Here is a 15,766-nt window from a genome sequence, read left to right as displayed (position 1 = left end):
CTGTATTATTTTGCAGTGCCTGGATTAGAAGTTATAGAACATGTGAAGACATTTAATGAAGTATCATTTTGGGGGTGTATGTCAAAATTTTCATGTGTAGATCGATGTTCAGAACTTTTGGGGTCCTGTTTCTATTGATTAATCTAAAGAGTATATATGTGTGTGTGTAGAGAGGCCTAATGACAAATCTTCATCATCACTTAATTTTATTGTTTTGTTGATTCAGAAAGTCTTGAGTTCCTGGGATTGCTGCAGATTAAAATATGTCACGCTTGTGTAGAGTTAGTTAGGTCTCCGGCATCAGATAGACCAAGTGGGGGTTCTGGCGTGGCCAGTGGAACCCTGATCTGTGACATTTACTCTCTGTCTGCTTCCTCATCAGGAAGATGAGAAAGATGATTGTAAGGATCAAATGAGATAATGCATATGAAGTTTTGTTTTCCAAATTCTTGGTACGTAATGTGCACTTAACAATAATAAAAGTAATGATTCCATAATTTACACCAGGATTTAATCAGCAAGGCAGCAAACACTGATTTTATATTTGCCCTGTTTTGTTCTCCACAAAAGGTGAGATGTTCAAAGTGTATGATACTGCCAGCAGGTGCCTGTGCTTCCTGCCTCACTAAAGAGAGTTTCATGTGAATTTCAAAAGAAATTCCAAATGATATTCTTCTAAAAGAGAAATAGCTTCTGTGGGTCACAACTGAGGAAGCCACTGATATACAAAATTCTACTTTCTATAATACTGCTTTGGTATATTGATCGGTTTAACCAGCTTAACCTTTTTGAGTCTGTTACTCTTTCATAAATGTTGTTAGTGTTTGGTGTACTAGATGTTAAATGGATAGTACAGTGTATTGATTCTGAATCTAATTTTGGTTTCCAGGGTATTGAGGATAACTGCATCTGGCATTTAAAGCATTCCAATACTGCATGATAATTCTTTAAAATATTTTTTCCGAAAAAAGACATTGTAAGCACATTTAAAGAGTTCCTAGTAAAAATTAAGTCTATGCAAATTTTTGTTATTGAAGATATCATTAGGCAGCATTGAAGAACTAAATTTATTCCAATAATCATTACAATAATGAAAAAATTCCTTGCTTCAATAATTGATTTATGCTTCATTTAAATGTACAGAGTAGTTCCAATATAATTTCTTATTAGCTCTAATGACGAATTTTAAAGTAGCATGACTCTGAAATAAAGATGAAAATTCTCCATACAACTTATTGCATTTAAATGGAATTAATATTTAATATTTTAAAAATCATTTGATGTAAATAGCCATCATGAATCACTGCAAATATACTAAGATGTAATTAAACGCTTTTTTCTTTTCAAATGCATCTACTTGTTTCATAATAAATTATTTTTGTACTCTTTCTTCTTTTAAGCTGTGCTATTACTTTTGAAATTATTTTTAATTGTGAAATAGCATCAACTCTAAAAAATTAGCAAATTAAAATATCTCCTCCTAGGCAAATTCAAAATAGCTGAATTATTGTTTAACATTTGCTTTTATCTTGCAGTTGTTTAAACCATGATGGTAAACACTCATTTTTCTAAAACAGAATGAAAATGGGCAAAACTTGGGGCAAAGGCAAGATCCTGTGATTATAAAGCTTTCACTGCATAAGACTGTACACATAGAGAAACTACTCTGTTACCTAATTCTGTACTTGACATTTTTGGGGGTGACAATATGTGTCATAAACTTGGTGGGGCAGGATTAGTATAGTTCCTATTGCCTAGATCCAGGAATCAGGCACCTAGGGGTATAGTGTTCAGAACAGCTGCCAGTACATCTGGGAGTTCTTGGTTCTCTTTTGTGGCACTGTGAAATTCAGAAGGCTGGCAGTGTGGGCTGTTATCAGATTCTCTTTGGCCATAAGGATCTGACCAATCTCTCTCTCTCTCTCTCTCTCTCTCTCTCACTCTCTCTCTCACACACACACACACACACACAGACACACACACCCCAAATAAGAATTCGGGGGCAATCTCTATAGTCTATGGAGAATAAACTTATTTTAAGTATACTACAAGACATCAGGACAGCAGCTCTTCTGCCTGAGTGGTAGTTCCTGAAGCACTCTCGACCCAGCTCTGTACACTTAGTATGTTGAGAGGAAAAAGTCATGAAAAATGAGCCAAACGTCCTAGTTCAGGTTCAGTAACTCTCTCAAGGCCTCAGTTTTCTCATCTGTTATATAAAATCCATGTCATTTTTCTGGTAGATCCTTGGGGTTCACAGATTGACCATGTGAATGAATGCTTGTTAAGTTAGTGTGACTGAATTTCATCATCTAAACCAGGACAAGTCTGAGACTGCAGGAGGGAGATACTGTTAATTATACCGGTACAATATCCATAAACCAGGACTACCTGGGGCAAACAGGGTCATATGTTTACTCTAGCTATAGTGCTTTTAAAATTAGGAAGGTCTCTTTGACTATAAGATGTGATAGTGGCAGTGGTGATAGTATTTGACTATAAAGTGTGACAGTGGCAGAGGTGACAGTATCTAAAGCCTGGCTACCAAACCCGATTTGATAAGGTATAGTGAGTCTTTCTGTGACATCAGAGGAGGCAATATGAACAGCACAACCTGTGAAGCTGCCAATGTTCTGATAATGAGGAGAACATACAGATAGCGATTTTATACCTTCTTCCCATAGTAAACCATGGATGAAAAATTCTTGACTCCATCATCACATTCCAGCCATGACCATGTTGATATTTGTGTTATTCCCATCCGCCCTGAACTTCCCCTCTAATCCCTTCAGGAAACTAGTCTTTTTGGATGTCGAATATTTTCATTTCAGAAAGCTGGCTGTGGTGGCTCATACCTGTAATCTCAACACTTTGTGAGGCTGAACGGGGAGGATCGCTTGAAGCCAGGAGTTCGAGACTAGCTTGGACAACAAAGACCCCATCTCTAAAGAGAGAGAGAGAGAGAGAGAGAGAGAGAGAGACAGAGAGAGAGAGAGAAAGCTGATTTCCCTGATAAAAGTTCACAGTGCCCTAGAGGTCAGTTGCTTGAAAAAGACAGATTAGTCCATAGTCCAATTCCTTTTAGCATTATGGATTTGTGTAATGGCCTACACTCGATACTGTCAGGTATGGTTTGCAATAGGGTACAATATTAAAATGAAATGGGTATTTTGAGAAAAGAATTCTTAATAAAGTTTTTTGAAAATTTGAAATATCTTTATGCTTCAAAGCCTTATAGAACGACTTTTTTAAAGATTTATCTATACTGTTTGCAAAGCAATAATAAGCGAAGTTCTTTTCTACAATTTTCCCTTCTATAAACCAGGCTTTCAAATAATGTAATCGGAAATGATGGATGTGAATAAATTTGTATTTTCCCAGTTTAATAGAGCTCATAGAGAAGAAAGGTTGTATGCTATTCTTCAAGGTTATTATCAGTTATCACTATTAATTTTGGCCAGGAAAATGAGTCTATTGAGTTAAATAATCTTGATGTTTACTTAGAGAAAATAATTTTTTATTGCTAAACTATCTTTCTTCTTTCTATCATGCTTGGAGATTAGAGAATAAGGAAAACAAAAATACTATATTTTTGCAGCTGCTTGATTTAATAATAGAAACAAAAATCTGTTGACATTTGTATTATTTAATCAACATTGTACAATCTGAAAAAAATCGTGTCAGCTACATTAAGGTTCCTTTTTTTCAAACAACTCTTTTTAAAGAAAATTTATTCTTTTATAATATTTTATGTTAAGCTAATTGCTAGAATCAGTGAAATCAGGAAATTTTACTAAATAATGATCTAACTGGTTACAGAACCTTTATTCCTTTTTTTTTTTAATTTTAATTTTTCATTTCAACAGGTTTTGGGGGAACAGGTGGTGTTTGATTACATGGATAAGTTTTTCAGCGATGATTTCTGAGATTATGGTGCACCCATCACCTGAGCAATGTACACTGTACTCAATCTGTAGTCTTTTATCCCTCACCCCTCTACCACCCTTTCCCCTGAGTCTCCAAAGTCCAATGTATTATTCTTATGCCTTTGCATCCTCATAGCTTAGCTCCCACTTATGAGTGAGAATACATGTTTAGTTTTCCATTCTTGAGTTACCTCACTTAGAATAATGGTCTTCAATTCCATCCAGGTTGCTGCTAATGCCATTATTTCACGTCTTTTCATGGCTGAGTAGTATTCCATGGTGCGCGTGTGTGTGTGTGTGTGTGTGTGTGTGTGTATACATATATATATCATATTTTCTTTATCCACTCGTTGATTAATTGGCATCGGCATTTGGGCTGGTTCCATATTTTTGCAATTGCAAATTGTGCCATTATAAACGTGTGTGTGCAAGTATCTTTTTCATTAATAATTCCTTTTCCTCTGGGTAGACATCCAGGAGTGGGATTGGTGGATCAAATGATAGATCTACTTTTAGTTCCTTAAGGAATCTCCACACTGTTTTTCATAGCGGTTGTACTAGTTCACATCCTTTATTCCTAAGAATATACAGGTGGTCTAAATTTAGGATTATCTGGTTCCACATAAGGAATATACGATTTTTCTATTGCATATAGCAGGTGGTATCAACAAGAATAATTGCCTTAGCATACACTGAGTAAAGACTAATAAGAAGAAATTACATTACCAAACAGACAGATGACGTTCATTTCCTTGATGCCAAACTGCACAGACTTAATGGCATTTTTTCACTAAAAAATTTAAAATCATTTTAAGTAATATATGGTAGAAACGGTAAGTTTAAAATCCAAAAGACTCTTCCTGGTAATTTATAGGACTCAATTTTTCCTTTGATGTATATGCATAAAAATTATTCTTCAGCCATAGCTAAAAACAAGGCTGGAAGTATTTAGAGTTGTTACCGAAGTCATGCAAACACTGTTGGCCAATCTGGAAAGAGGCAACATTTCACTGACATTTGAAATTGAATTGGAAATTCCATGATTGTTTTTAATAAAGAGTATTTGTTTAGAGACAGTGTCTCACTGAAACGGGGTGGCACAATCACAGCTCCCTGAAGCCTGGAACACCTTGGCTCAAATGATCTTCCTGCCTCAGCCCCAAGGTGCTGGGACTACAAGCATGAGTCGCCATGCCTGGCCAACACTCTTTTTTTTTTTTTTTGTAAAGGGGGTGATTATAGTGAACCATACATTTTATAAATGAGTACCATTTCAAATATGCATACGCTGGGTGCCTACAGTATTTCCTATCCTTTTTGAAATTTTTTTTTTTTTAAAAGTCATAGTGTATAACTTAAGGGCTTATCATCTCTTACTGTTTCTGAAAGGAAAAAAAAAACGTGGACATAAATGGGTTTAAAATATGTTTGTTTTAAGTAAAAAAGAATGATTTAACATACCAGCAGCCAACAAACATGAAAAATGTTCAACATAATTAATGTTCAGAAAAATGCAAATCAAAATCACAATGAAATACCATCTCACATGGGTCAGAATGGCTATTATTAAAAAGTCAAAAAATAACAGATGTTAGTGAGGATGCAGAGAAAAGGGAATGCTTGTACATTGTTGGTGACAATGTAAATTAGTTCAACCTTTATAAAAAACCATATGGAGAGTTCTCAAAAAACTAAAAATAGTACCACCATTCAACCAAACAATCCCATTATTGTGTATCTATGCAAAGGAAAATAAATCATTTATTTTAAATTATGAAATCATCTATTTACATCATTATATCAAAAAGACACCCGCACTTGTATGTTAATTGCAGCACTAGTCACATTAGCAAAGACATGGAATCAACCTTAGTGTCCATCAATGGATGCCTGGATACAGAAAATGTGGAATATATACACCACAGAATGCTATGCATCCATGAAAATGAATACAATCATGCCTTTTTCAGCAGCATAGATCAAGCTGGAGGCCATTATGCTGAGGGAAATAACTCAGAAACAGAAAACCAAACACTGTATGTTCTCACTTATAAGTGGGAGCTAAACAATGGGTAAACATGAACACATAGAGAGAAATAAGAGACACTGGAGACTCCAAAAGCAGGGAGAGAGAGATGAAAAATTACCTCTTGGGTACAATGCTCATCATTTGGGTGATGGGTACACTAAAAGTCCAGACTTTATCAATACGCAATGTAACCAAACTGTACATGTACCCGTTGAATCTATCATTTTTCAACAAGAAAATGATTTAGGGAACAGTTTCGTGACTTCAGTAATCCTCAAAATTTTGTTTACATTAAAGAGAGTCATAATAAAACTGGATTTTACTTCCTAATTTCAGCTGTATTATGCCATTAATCTATACACATAATCAGAGAGCATACCTTAGAATTTTTTTCACATATTATGAATTATGAAAAGAAATGTGGCATACATTTAGAATGTGCTTCATAGAGAGTATTTTTATATTTTCTGTTCTTAGTTTTTAAAGTGTGAAGGTTCAACATGTCATAGTCTCAATACTAATAATAAAATTATATTTAACTTAGTCACTTTTCATATGTAGTCCTTTATTTTTTAAAAAACAACTGGGATTTTTGATGGAAAAAAATGCAAATTGCTGGAGAGCAATGAATGCAGATTCACAGTGTTCTCCACATATCCTTACAGATAAGCTTACATTTATTGAGAACTTACTGATTGCTGGGCACAGCGCTCTGTGAGGATCCAACTGATCCTCAAGAACATTTGTAAAAGAATATAAGTAAATTGTTATTCTAGGTTCTTACAAATCTTGGTTCTAATGTTCTATAGTTGTCTCACGCACACCTCAATGTACAGTGATTACTTCTTCTAGAAAGCAATTTGTCTTCATTTACACATTCATAATTTCAAGTTTTTAGAAACTGAAACTTTCTTTACATACTTGTACTTATTTATTTTATATATTTATAGATTTAATTGTATATATTTATATATTTAAGTTATCGAATTGCAGTAACTATTACTGGCATAAATAGGATTGGAAATGACAATGCTGTCAGAAGTATGCAACTCAACTGGCATTCAACACTGCTGAGGACAGCAGTCTGTATGTTTTAAAGGGGAAATGAAGAATCTCCAATCTCTTCCCGGCTATAAGCTGTACAACTTTCTAGTTCTTTGTGTATTTATTCTTAGAATATGTCTGAATGAAAGAAGTTGTATAAATGCAAAGTAGACAAAAGGCAATGACAAGATTATAGGTTGCTGGGTGTGATGACAGATAATCTAAGTGTTGTGATCATGAATAACATGTGCTCATTAAAATTTTTATACATATGTGAATATCCTAATGTGCTAATCTTTAAATATTTTGAGCAATTGTTATGTGTTTTTATACTTTTCTAAGAGTTTTCTACTGAAGTATCAAAAACGTTGCAAATGTGTTAAGGGCCACAATATATAACCAAATAAATTATGTTTCTTCATTCTAATATAATATTCTTAATGGTAAAAATGCTTAGCAACTTACTCCAGAGCAATCTTTTATGTCATATACTACATTTAAATGACATGACAATTAAAATATATTTCAACTAAGGTATATATTTTTGATTTGATAAAATAATTTGAAAGATGTCAACTCAAAACATATAATGCCAATTACTTTAGTAAAATAAAAGAGTCAGTTTTTTTTTAATAAGAATATGCCTGGCCTAAAGTCACACTTTCTTACGCATCTAACAGTATTCTCATTTTATCATATTTTTAAAATCCACACCACCTCATATTTTCTGTTACCTTATATGGATAGTGTTAATGATACATGTAGTAAACCTTCTATTTAGCTCTGTAGTTGAACGGATTTGTTTAATTTCAGTTGTCAAATAATGTGAAAAAAAATTCTAGTAACCCTGTGAGTTAAAATACGTTAGAACCATGAAAGCAAATGTTTCACAAACAGCAATAATTTATTGACCACATTCTCTGCCAGTATAAAATTAAAAGTTCAGAATAAGTCCATTTGGGAAGGCTCATGACTTACTTTTCTGAGTGACTTAAAAGAAACTTTGAACAAGTTTCTTTTTAAAGCAGATAAAATGAATTAAAGGTTAGGAATGTTGTTTCTTCCTTATATGTCACAAAGAATAATTCACTATGGTTCACAAAGCAGTTTCTCAGTGACTTAAATTACAAAAGAAATAACCTCTAAGTTTAACAATTAAAACAATAAAGGGATAAATAAAATATTCTCAGTTGCCCTTCTGCACCAGTCCTTCACCCTTATTTATCTACTATAAATGACTTCCTGTGTATCTTTTTTTGGTGCTTTCTCCTCTGCATTTATTAACCTGTGCAGACACATGGGTTGTTTTCAGTTGAGCCCTCAAAAAACAGACTCTGAGACAGGCTGTTGCATGTAGCAGGGTCTTTTCAGTGAGCACTTTGGAATACACCTCTAAGATATCCACTGAAGGAAGGCAGGAAGGCAGCACTGGACAGGAGAACAAGCTGATCTTGGATGAAGTTGCAACTGATGCCTTGGTCAAACTTACAGAGAAACTTGACAGGGAAGGGTGCTAGGATTTTGTATCCCCACATCAGTTATTGGCCAATCTTTGGAAGTAGTTCCCAGAGAAGTATAAAATGCAGAGCCACCATTAGCTGATAATCTGAGCAACTACAGAATGGCCTTGAAGAGGGAATCTGAGTGGAGGACTCCACAATATCCTTTATGTCTACATACGCAGTTAAGATTTCCCTTGATTTAAAAAATAAAATCACATATGCATGACTTTCAACTATTTGCATTTTTATTTAACTATGTAATGTACACATCCTTCTAAGTGAAAGTATATAGTTCTGTCTCATTCATTTTAGTGGTTACATAATAATCATAATATACATTTAATTTGTTTTTGTTTTCTTTGTTGCTAATGCAAACGATGCTACAATATCTTTTTAGGTATGTTTCTCTGAATTTATACTTTATTAAAAATTTCATTTTACCCAATATGGATTTAAAAACTTTAATGAATGTAAAATTAACAATTTTTTACTAAGTAAATTAATTAAATTAATAATATTAATTGCTAGGTAATAATTTTAAAATTCCAATAATTGTTTTATTATACAAACAATTTAATTAACTTATTAAATAAATTTCCAGAAGTTCAAGTATACATGTTTAAATAAACCATAGACTTTGCTAAATTGTTATAGTAACACAAACTACCACAAAGTTTATAGAAATATCTGTTTAATCTAAAAGTTTTCAACATATATATATTTATATATATTCAACATATATATATATTTAACATAAAAATATACGTATATATTTTGCCAATAAGGACCAGAAAATGTTTTATTATTATTATATTTTAAGTTCTAGGGTACATGTGCACAATGTGCAGGTTTGTTACATATGTATTACATGTGCCATGTTGGTGTGCTGCACCCATTAACTCGTCATTTACATTAGGTATATCTCCTAATGCTATCCCTCCCCCCTCTCCCCTCCCCACAATAGGCCCAGGTGTGTGATGTTCTCCTTAAGGACCAGAAAAATATTATCTGTAATTTTAATTTGTATTTTCTTGACCTTTGGCACATTTGTATATTTTTTAATGTTTGTCATCTATTTGTTTTGCCGACTTTTCCTTTTCCTCTTTTTTGGCGGCAGATTTTGTTTATCTTGTTCTCATTAATATATCCTATGTGTTTTAATATTTCCACCTAATGAATTGCTTAAATGATTTTGCTTTTGCATCTTTTAGATACAGAAGATCTACGGTTGTGTCTTTTATCTTAGTTAAGAAATCCTCTCACTGCAAGGTCCACAAATAGTCTGCTATAATTCTTCTAAACTCATCCTAATTTTATTCTTGTATATATATATGTGTGTGTGTGTATATATATATATATGTGTGTGTGTGTGTATATATATATATATGTGTGTGTGTGTGTATATATATATATATATTTAGATGTCTAGATCATACTTAGGAAGTGAAAAAACAAATTTCAGAAAAAAAGTATAGTATAATCATATTTTGGAAAATAAAATAAATATTTTTTAAAACCCTAACATAGTTATGTGTACAGAAGCAGAGAAATCTCTTCTAGTAAAAGTAAAGTCTGCAATAGCATGTGCATCAAACTGCAGATGACAGCACCTCTGGGGGATGGAGTTGGACCAAGGAAAGGGGAAGAATTTCATTCTTTATGCCTCTTGAAAAACAGAAAAAGTAATGATAAAATAGTGGAAAATTTTTATATTCTATTTTGGGCTTTACTTTTTTGGTCAAGTTTCCAATTATATATATATATATCTTCTCTCTCTATATATATATCCTATATATATGTATATAAAATATATACTCATTAATTGTATTTTAATTGTGTTTCATTACCAGAAAATAAAATTTAAGACTCTGAGGAATCCATCACTAAGTGGAATAGTTTTGAATATTTCTTTAAATTGAAGATGAATTATTTCTTACATTTGTAGATTGTTAAAGCCTTGCCTAGGCCTTATAAAACATTCCTCATAATTATTCATCCCCTTGGGGAAGTGAGACTGGAGCAAGTTGCAAAAGGATTGATTAAAGCTCAGTCCTATCTGAGACTTGGTTTGCAGAAAATGTAGGTCCTAGCAACAAATTTGTTTTCATTCCTGAGTCAGGTTCTCCCTTTAGGTCTTCCTGCCTACATTTTTAGTCTACCTAAAATTTTTTCAGTTTATGGTTTGAGGTAGGGATTCCTTTTTTTCAACTTAAGTTTATATATAATTTATATACAGTAAAATGTTGAGTTTAACAAATTTATGCAGTCATAACTTTCATCAAAATAACAATATATAATATTTTCACCATTTCTAAAAGCTCCTTCATGATTCCTTGTGGTTAATACCTTCCCTATACTCCCAGTCCCTGGCAACAACTGATATGTCTCCTCTATAGTTTTGCCTTTCCCAGGAAGTCATACAAATGGAAAAATATAGTATGCTGCCTCTTGAGTCTGGCTTCTTTCACTTAGCATAATTCTTTTGAGACTGATCCATATTGTTGTGTGTATATCAGTAATTTGTTCATTTGAATTGCTGAATAGTAGTATTCCATTGTACGGATGTACTACAATCTGCTTAATCATTTTCAGTTGAAGGACACTTGAGCTGTTTCCAGTTTCTGGCAATTATGAAAATAATACATTGTTATAAACATTTACATACAAAGCTTTGTATAGATATGTTTTCATTCTCTTGGGTAAATATCTAGGACTTGATTTTTTTTTCATGGATAGTCAGGTATCCATTGACTGGATAATCTATTTTTTCACTACTGGTTAGAATATGGTTTTATAAAATACTAACTACCCCTCTTATTATTCTTTCACAAGGTTTTCTTGGCAAATCTTACACATTTTTCTTCCATTTTAACTTTTGTGCAATTTAATTGTGTTTCAAAAAGCAAAGTAACAAAAAATCCTGCCCTGCCTCGGTTTTGATGTTAATACATAAACATATGTAACATATATAAATACATAAACATATGTTATATCTATTAATTCAAGAAGGATCTGTATTATTATGATACAACAGTCTTTCCATCTAAGAGCATATCATGTCTCTCCATTCATTCAGGTTTTATATGTATTTTTTTTTTTTTTTAAGATGGAGTCTTGCTCTGTCCCCCAGGGTGGAGTGCAGTGGCGCGATCTGGGCACACTGGAAGCTCCGCCTCCTGGGTTCACGCCATTCTCCTGCCTCAGCCTCCCGAGTAGCTGGGGCTACAGGCCCCCACCACCACGCCTGGTTAAATTTTTGTATGTTTTTAGTAGAGACGGGGTTTCATCGTGTTAGCCAGGATGGTCTCCATCTCCTGACCTTGTGATCTGCCCACCTCAGCCTCCCAAAGTGCTGGGATTACAGGCGTGAGCCACCACGCCTAGCGCATCCCTGTCTTATTACTAAAGATAATAGAAAGGCTTTTAACATTTCTTTGACTTGCTGCTTGTTTTGGCTTTTGGTAAATACTAACTAATGTACATAGAAATGTTTCTTCAAATTCTTTCTTAACTATAGACTTTAAAAATCAGTTATAGCAAATGGAATTATGTCAAACATTTTGTCTGCATCTATTAATATTTTTCTCCTTTTAAGTGACTCATGTTGACAGACTTTCTACTATTAAACCATTCTTGCATTTCTAGACTAAATCTGATTGGTAGCAAATGATTAAAGTTATATTCTGTATTTGTTTTGTTAATAATTTAAACATTGTGCTTTTAGATGCTGGATCTGGCTTACTTTGTAATCATATTAATATTTCTACAGAAAAGTGTTTGAATTAGACTTAGGAAGTCAGGTTTTTCTACCAAATCAATTTTTGAAAAGCACCTTTTGGTTTCGGATATAAGAACTGGGGGAGATACTGTATAAGAATTTTATGCTTCTTAAAGTTCTATCTGTATCTGATCGTCTACCTTTTTCAATGGTAAAATGTTAACATCTTCTATAATTATTGGTATGCTCAAAATTTCTATTGTTGGATCTATATTTAACATTTATATTTTGTTGAGAATGTATCCATTTTCCTCTTTTTACATTTATTGCTTTGGTGTAGAGATGAGAAATCAATCAAGCATTGGAGTTTGGAACGTATCTAGGGTCTTGGATGACAAAGAACATCAGTAAAGAAATAAAAAAAGAAACAGACAAAAAGCTGCAAGAAAAGGTTTGTTAGAGTAGGATTACATGAGTTAAAGGAAAGAAACTTTCAGATGAATTAACCTTGCTCTACGTCCCAATTTACATAAATATTTGTACCCATTTTATCTGGACTTTAAGTTTGAATTGGGCTGTCCGTATTACTGGTGTCTTCTAGGTAGTATCTCCTATAAAGGAAGAGGCTTCTAATACCAAATTAATCTTACCAGTGTCCTTGAATCTGCAGTCACTTAAAATCAGTATATACTCCTAAAAAGCTACTGTGAAAAAGAACCTAGGGAGAGTTCAAGAGTGGCTTGGGATAACCTCTGATTTAGGGGAAATCAAACAAACCTTACAGCGCTTCTTCTATTCCCACCCCCCACCCGCCGCCCCCCACCCCAGGGACAGGTTCTCATTCTGTCACCCAGGTGGGAGTATAGTCGTGAAATCATGGTTCACTGCAGCCTCACCTCCTGGGTTCAGTTGATCCTCCCACCTTCCTGTGTTGTTGGGACTACAGGCACGTGGACCACGCTTGGCTCATTTATTTTTATTTTTGTTTTTGTAGAGAGGCGGGGGTCTCAATATGTTTCCCAGGCTGGTCATGAACTTCTGGGCTCAAGCAGTCCTCTGGCCTTGGCCTCCTAAACTGCTGGGATTACAGGTGTGAACCACTATGCCTAGCCTATTTCGGTTTTTATTATGCCTCCATTGATCCTCTTGAGGCAACATTCTTCACGGCACTGAATCCAGAATCTGTATTCAGATGCAATCTGTCCACTACATTATTGATATTTCACTTTCAAGATTAAGATGGGAAAATTTTGAGTTTTTAAGTCTTTCTTAAGAATAACAATCTTGAGAAATTCAGTCAATAATGTTCAGAGATCCTTTTGAACTATAAAGCAGAATTAACTACAGTTGAAATTTGTAATAGTTTCCTTCACATTAATATTAAATTCATATTCTTATTTTTTTCAGAACAAAGTTACTTACTGAGAGAAATCAATTACAGGATGAAAAACATCTAATAACTTAAATTCCTCAGTGATCAACTAGTTTATGTATTGTTTTGGTTAATAATTCTGAGGCTTTTAGATTTAGAATTTATCAGGAAGGATTAAAAGATGTTGCATGTTGTAATCTTCATTATGAGAGTTGTATTTGGATTTACATGTTTCTACCAGTTCTTGTAAGTCACCGTACAGTATTTCAGACAAAATATATTTCTACAACCCTTGGTTTAATGTTCCTACAGTCATTTAAAAATCTATTTTTTAAAAACTTTAAGTTCTGGGATACATGTGCTGACCATGCAGGTTTGTTACATAGTTATATGTGTGCCCTCATGGTTTGCTGCACCTATCAACCTGTCATCTAGGTTTTAAGCCCCACATGCACTGGGGAAAGGGGAGGGAGAGCATTAGGACAAATACCTAATTTGTTTTAATTTACTCTTGATTTGAATAGCTTCTACTTCCCAAAACTCCCATTTTAGAGTTTGAATTCTTTTAGCTGTTAATTTTTCTTTTCTTGCTGACCATGGACTAGACAAATAAATATTGACTTTCAGTAGCTGACAGTAGTTGACATAAACTTCTGGTTCTAGAAGAACAAAGGGGTCTTCGTAACTGAAATAAAGACATGTTTACATTTCATCCTGTTAATCTGTCTATTGAAATAGATTCACAATACAGATGTTTCTAGGTAAAAAGCATCAGTTAGTGGTATTTACCACTTTATTCAAAGGCTTCACAAAAGGAGCATTTTTCAATCAAAAATTGCTCTTTTCCTTGGCAATCACATCCAGCCAAGGTTTAAAGAGTGTGTCAGAAGATCACACAGTGATCTTTAATTTGTAATTAATTATTAATATATAGTTCTTTTTTGGTTTCTGTTTTTTTTTAATTATACTTTAAGTTCTAGGGTACATGTGCACAATGTGCAGGTTACATATGTATACATGTGCCATGTTGGTACGCTGCACCCATTAACTCATCATTTACATTAGGTATATCTCCTAATGCTATCCCTCCCCCCTCCCTCACCCCAGGACAGGCCCCGGTGTGTGATGTTCCCTGCCTTGTGTCCAAGTGTTCTCATTGTTCAATTCCCACCTATGAGTGAGAACATGCAGCATCTGCTTTTCTGTCCTTGCAATAGTTGGCTCAGAATGATGGTTTCCAGCTGCATCCATGTCCCTACAAAGGACATGAACTCATCCTTTTTTATGGCTGCATAATATTCCACGGTGTATATGTGCCACATTTTCTTAATCTAATCCATCATTGATGGACATTTGGGTTGGTTCCAAGTCTTTGCTATTGTGAATAGTGCCACAATAAACATACGTGTACATGTGTCTTTATAGCAGCATGATTTACACTCCTGAGTATATACCCAGTAATGGGATGACTGGGTCAAATGTATTTCTAGTTCTAGATCCTTGAGGAATCGCCACACTGGCTTCCACAATGGGTGAACTAGTTTACAGTCCCAACAACAGTGTAAAAGTGTTCCTATTTCTCCACATCCTCTCCAGCACCTGTTGTTTCCTGACTTTTTAATGATCACCATTCTAACTGGTGTGAGATGGTATCTCATTGTGGTTTTGATTTGCATTTCTCTGATGGCCACTGATGATGAGAATTTTTTCAAGTGTCTGTTGGCTGCACAAATGTCTTCTTTTAAGAAGTGTCTGTTCATATCCTTTGCCCGCTTTTTGATGTGGTTGATTTTTTCTTGCAAATGTGTTTGAGTTCTTTGTAGGTTCTGGATATTAGTCCTTTGTCAGATGAGTACATTGCAAAAAAATTTTTTTTTAAATTACACCTTATGTTCTAGGGTACATGTGCACAACGTGCAGGTTACATATGTATACATGGGCCATTTTGGTGTGCTGCACTCATTAACTCATCATTTACATTAGGTATATCTCCTAATGCTATCCCTCCCCCCACCCCACAACAGGCCCCGGTGTGTGATGTTCCCTGCCTTGTGTCCAAGTGTTCTCATTGTTCAATTCCCACCTATGAGTGAGAACATGCAGAATCTGCTTTTCTGTCCTTGCAATAGTTTGCTCAGAATGATGGTTTCCAGCTGCATCCATGTCCCTACAAAG

The 15,766-nt window shown here is 34.2% G+C and overlaps 1 pseudogene across 1 annotated transcript in view; it reads left to right on the top strand.

Moving 5' to 3' along the window:
* Positions 1 to 3,102: 3,102 nt before the first annotated feature.
* Positions 3,103 to 15,766, top strand: part of LOC105546227 — a 56,463-nt pseudogene continuing 43,799 nt past the window's right edge. The window contains exon 1 of the transcript XR_001007057.1: positions 3,103 to 3,126. The product of XR_001007057.1 is annotated as a 40S ribosomal protein S15 pseudogene (transcript). The remainder of the gene's footprint in view (positions 3,127 to 15,766) is intronic.

The sequence above is a fragment of the Mandrillus leucophaeus genome, unplaced genomic scaffold, assembly GCF_000951045.1.
Source record: "Mandrillus leucophaeus isolate KB7577 unplaced genomic scaffold, Mleu.le_1.0 Scaffold35, whole genome shotgun sequence".
Classification (NCBI taxonomy): Eukaryota; Metazoa; Chordata; class Mammalia; order Primates; family Cercopithecidae; genus Mandrillus; species Mandrillus leucophaeus.
Note: the sequence above shows the minus strand (reverse complement) of the source record. Positions and strands in the feature narration are given on the sequence as shown.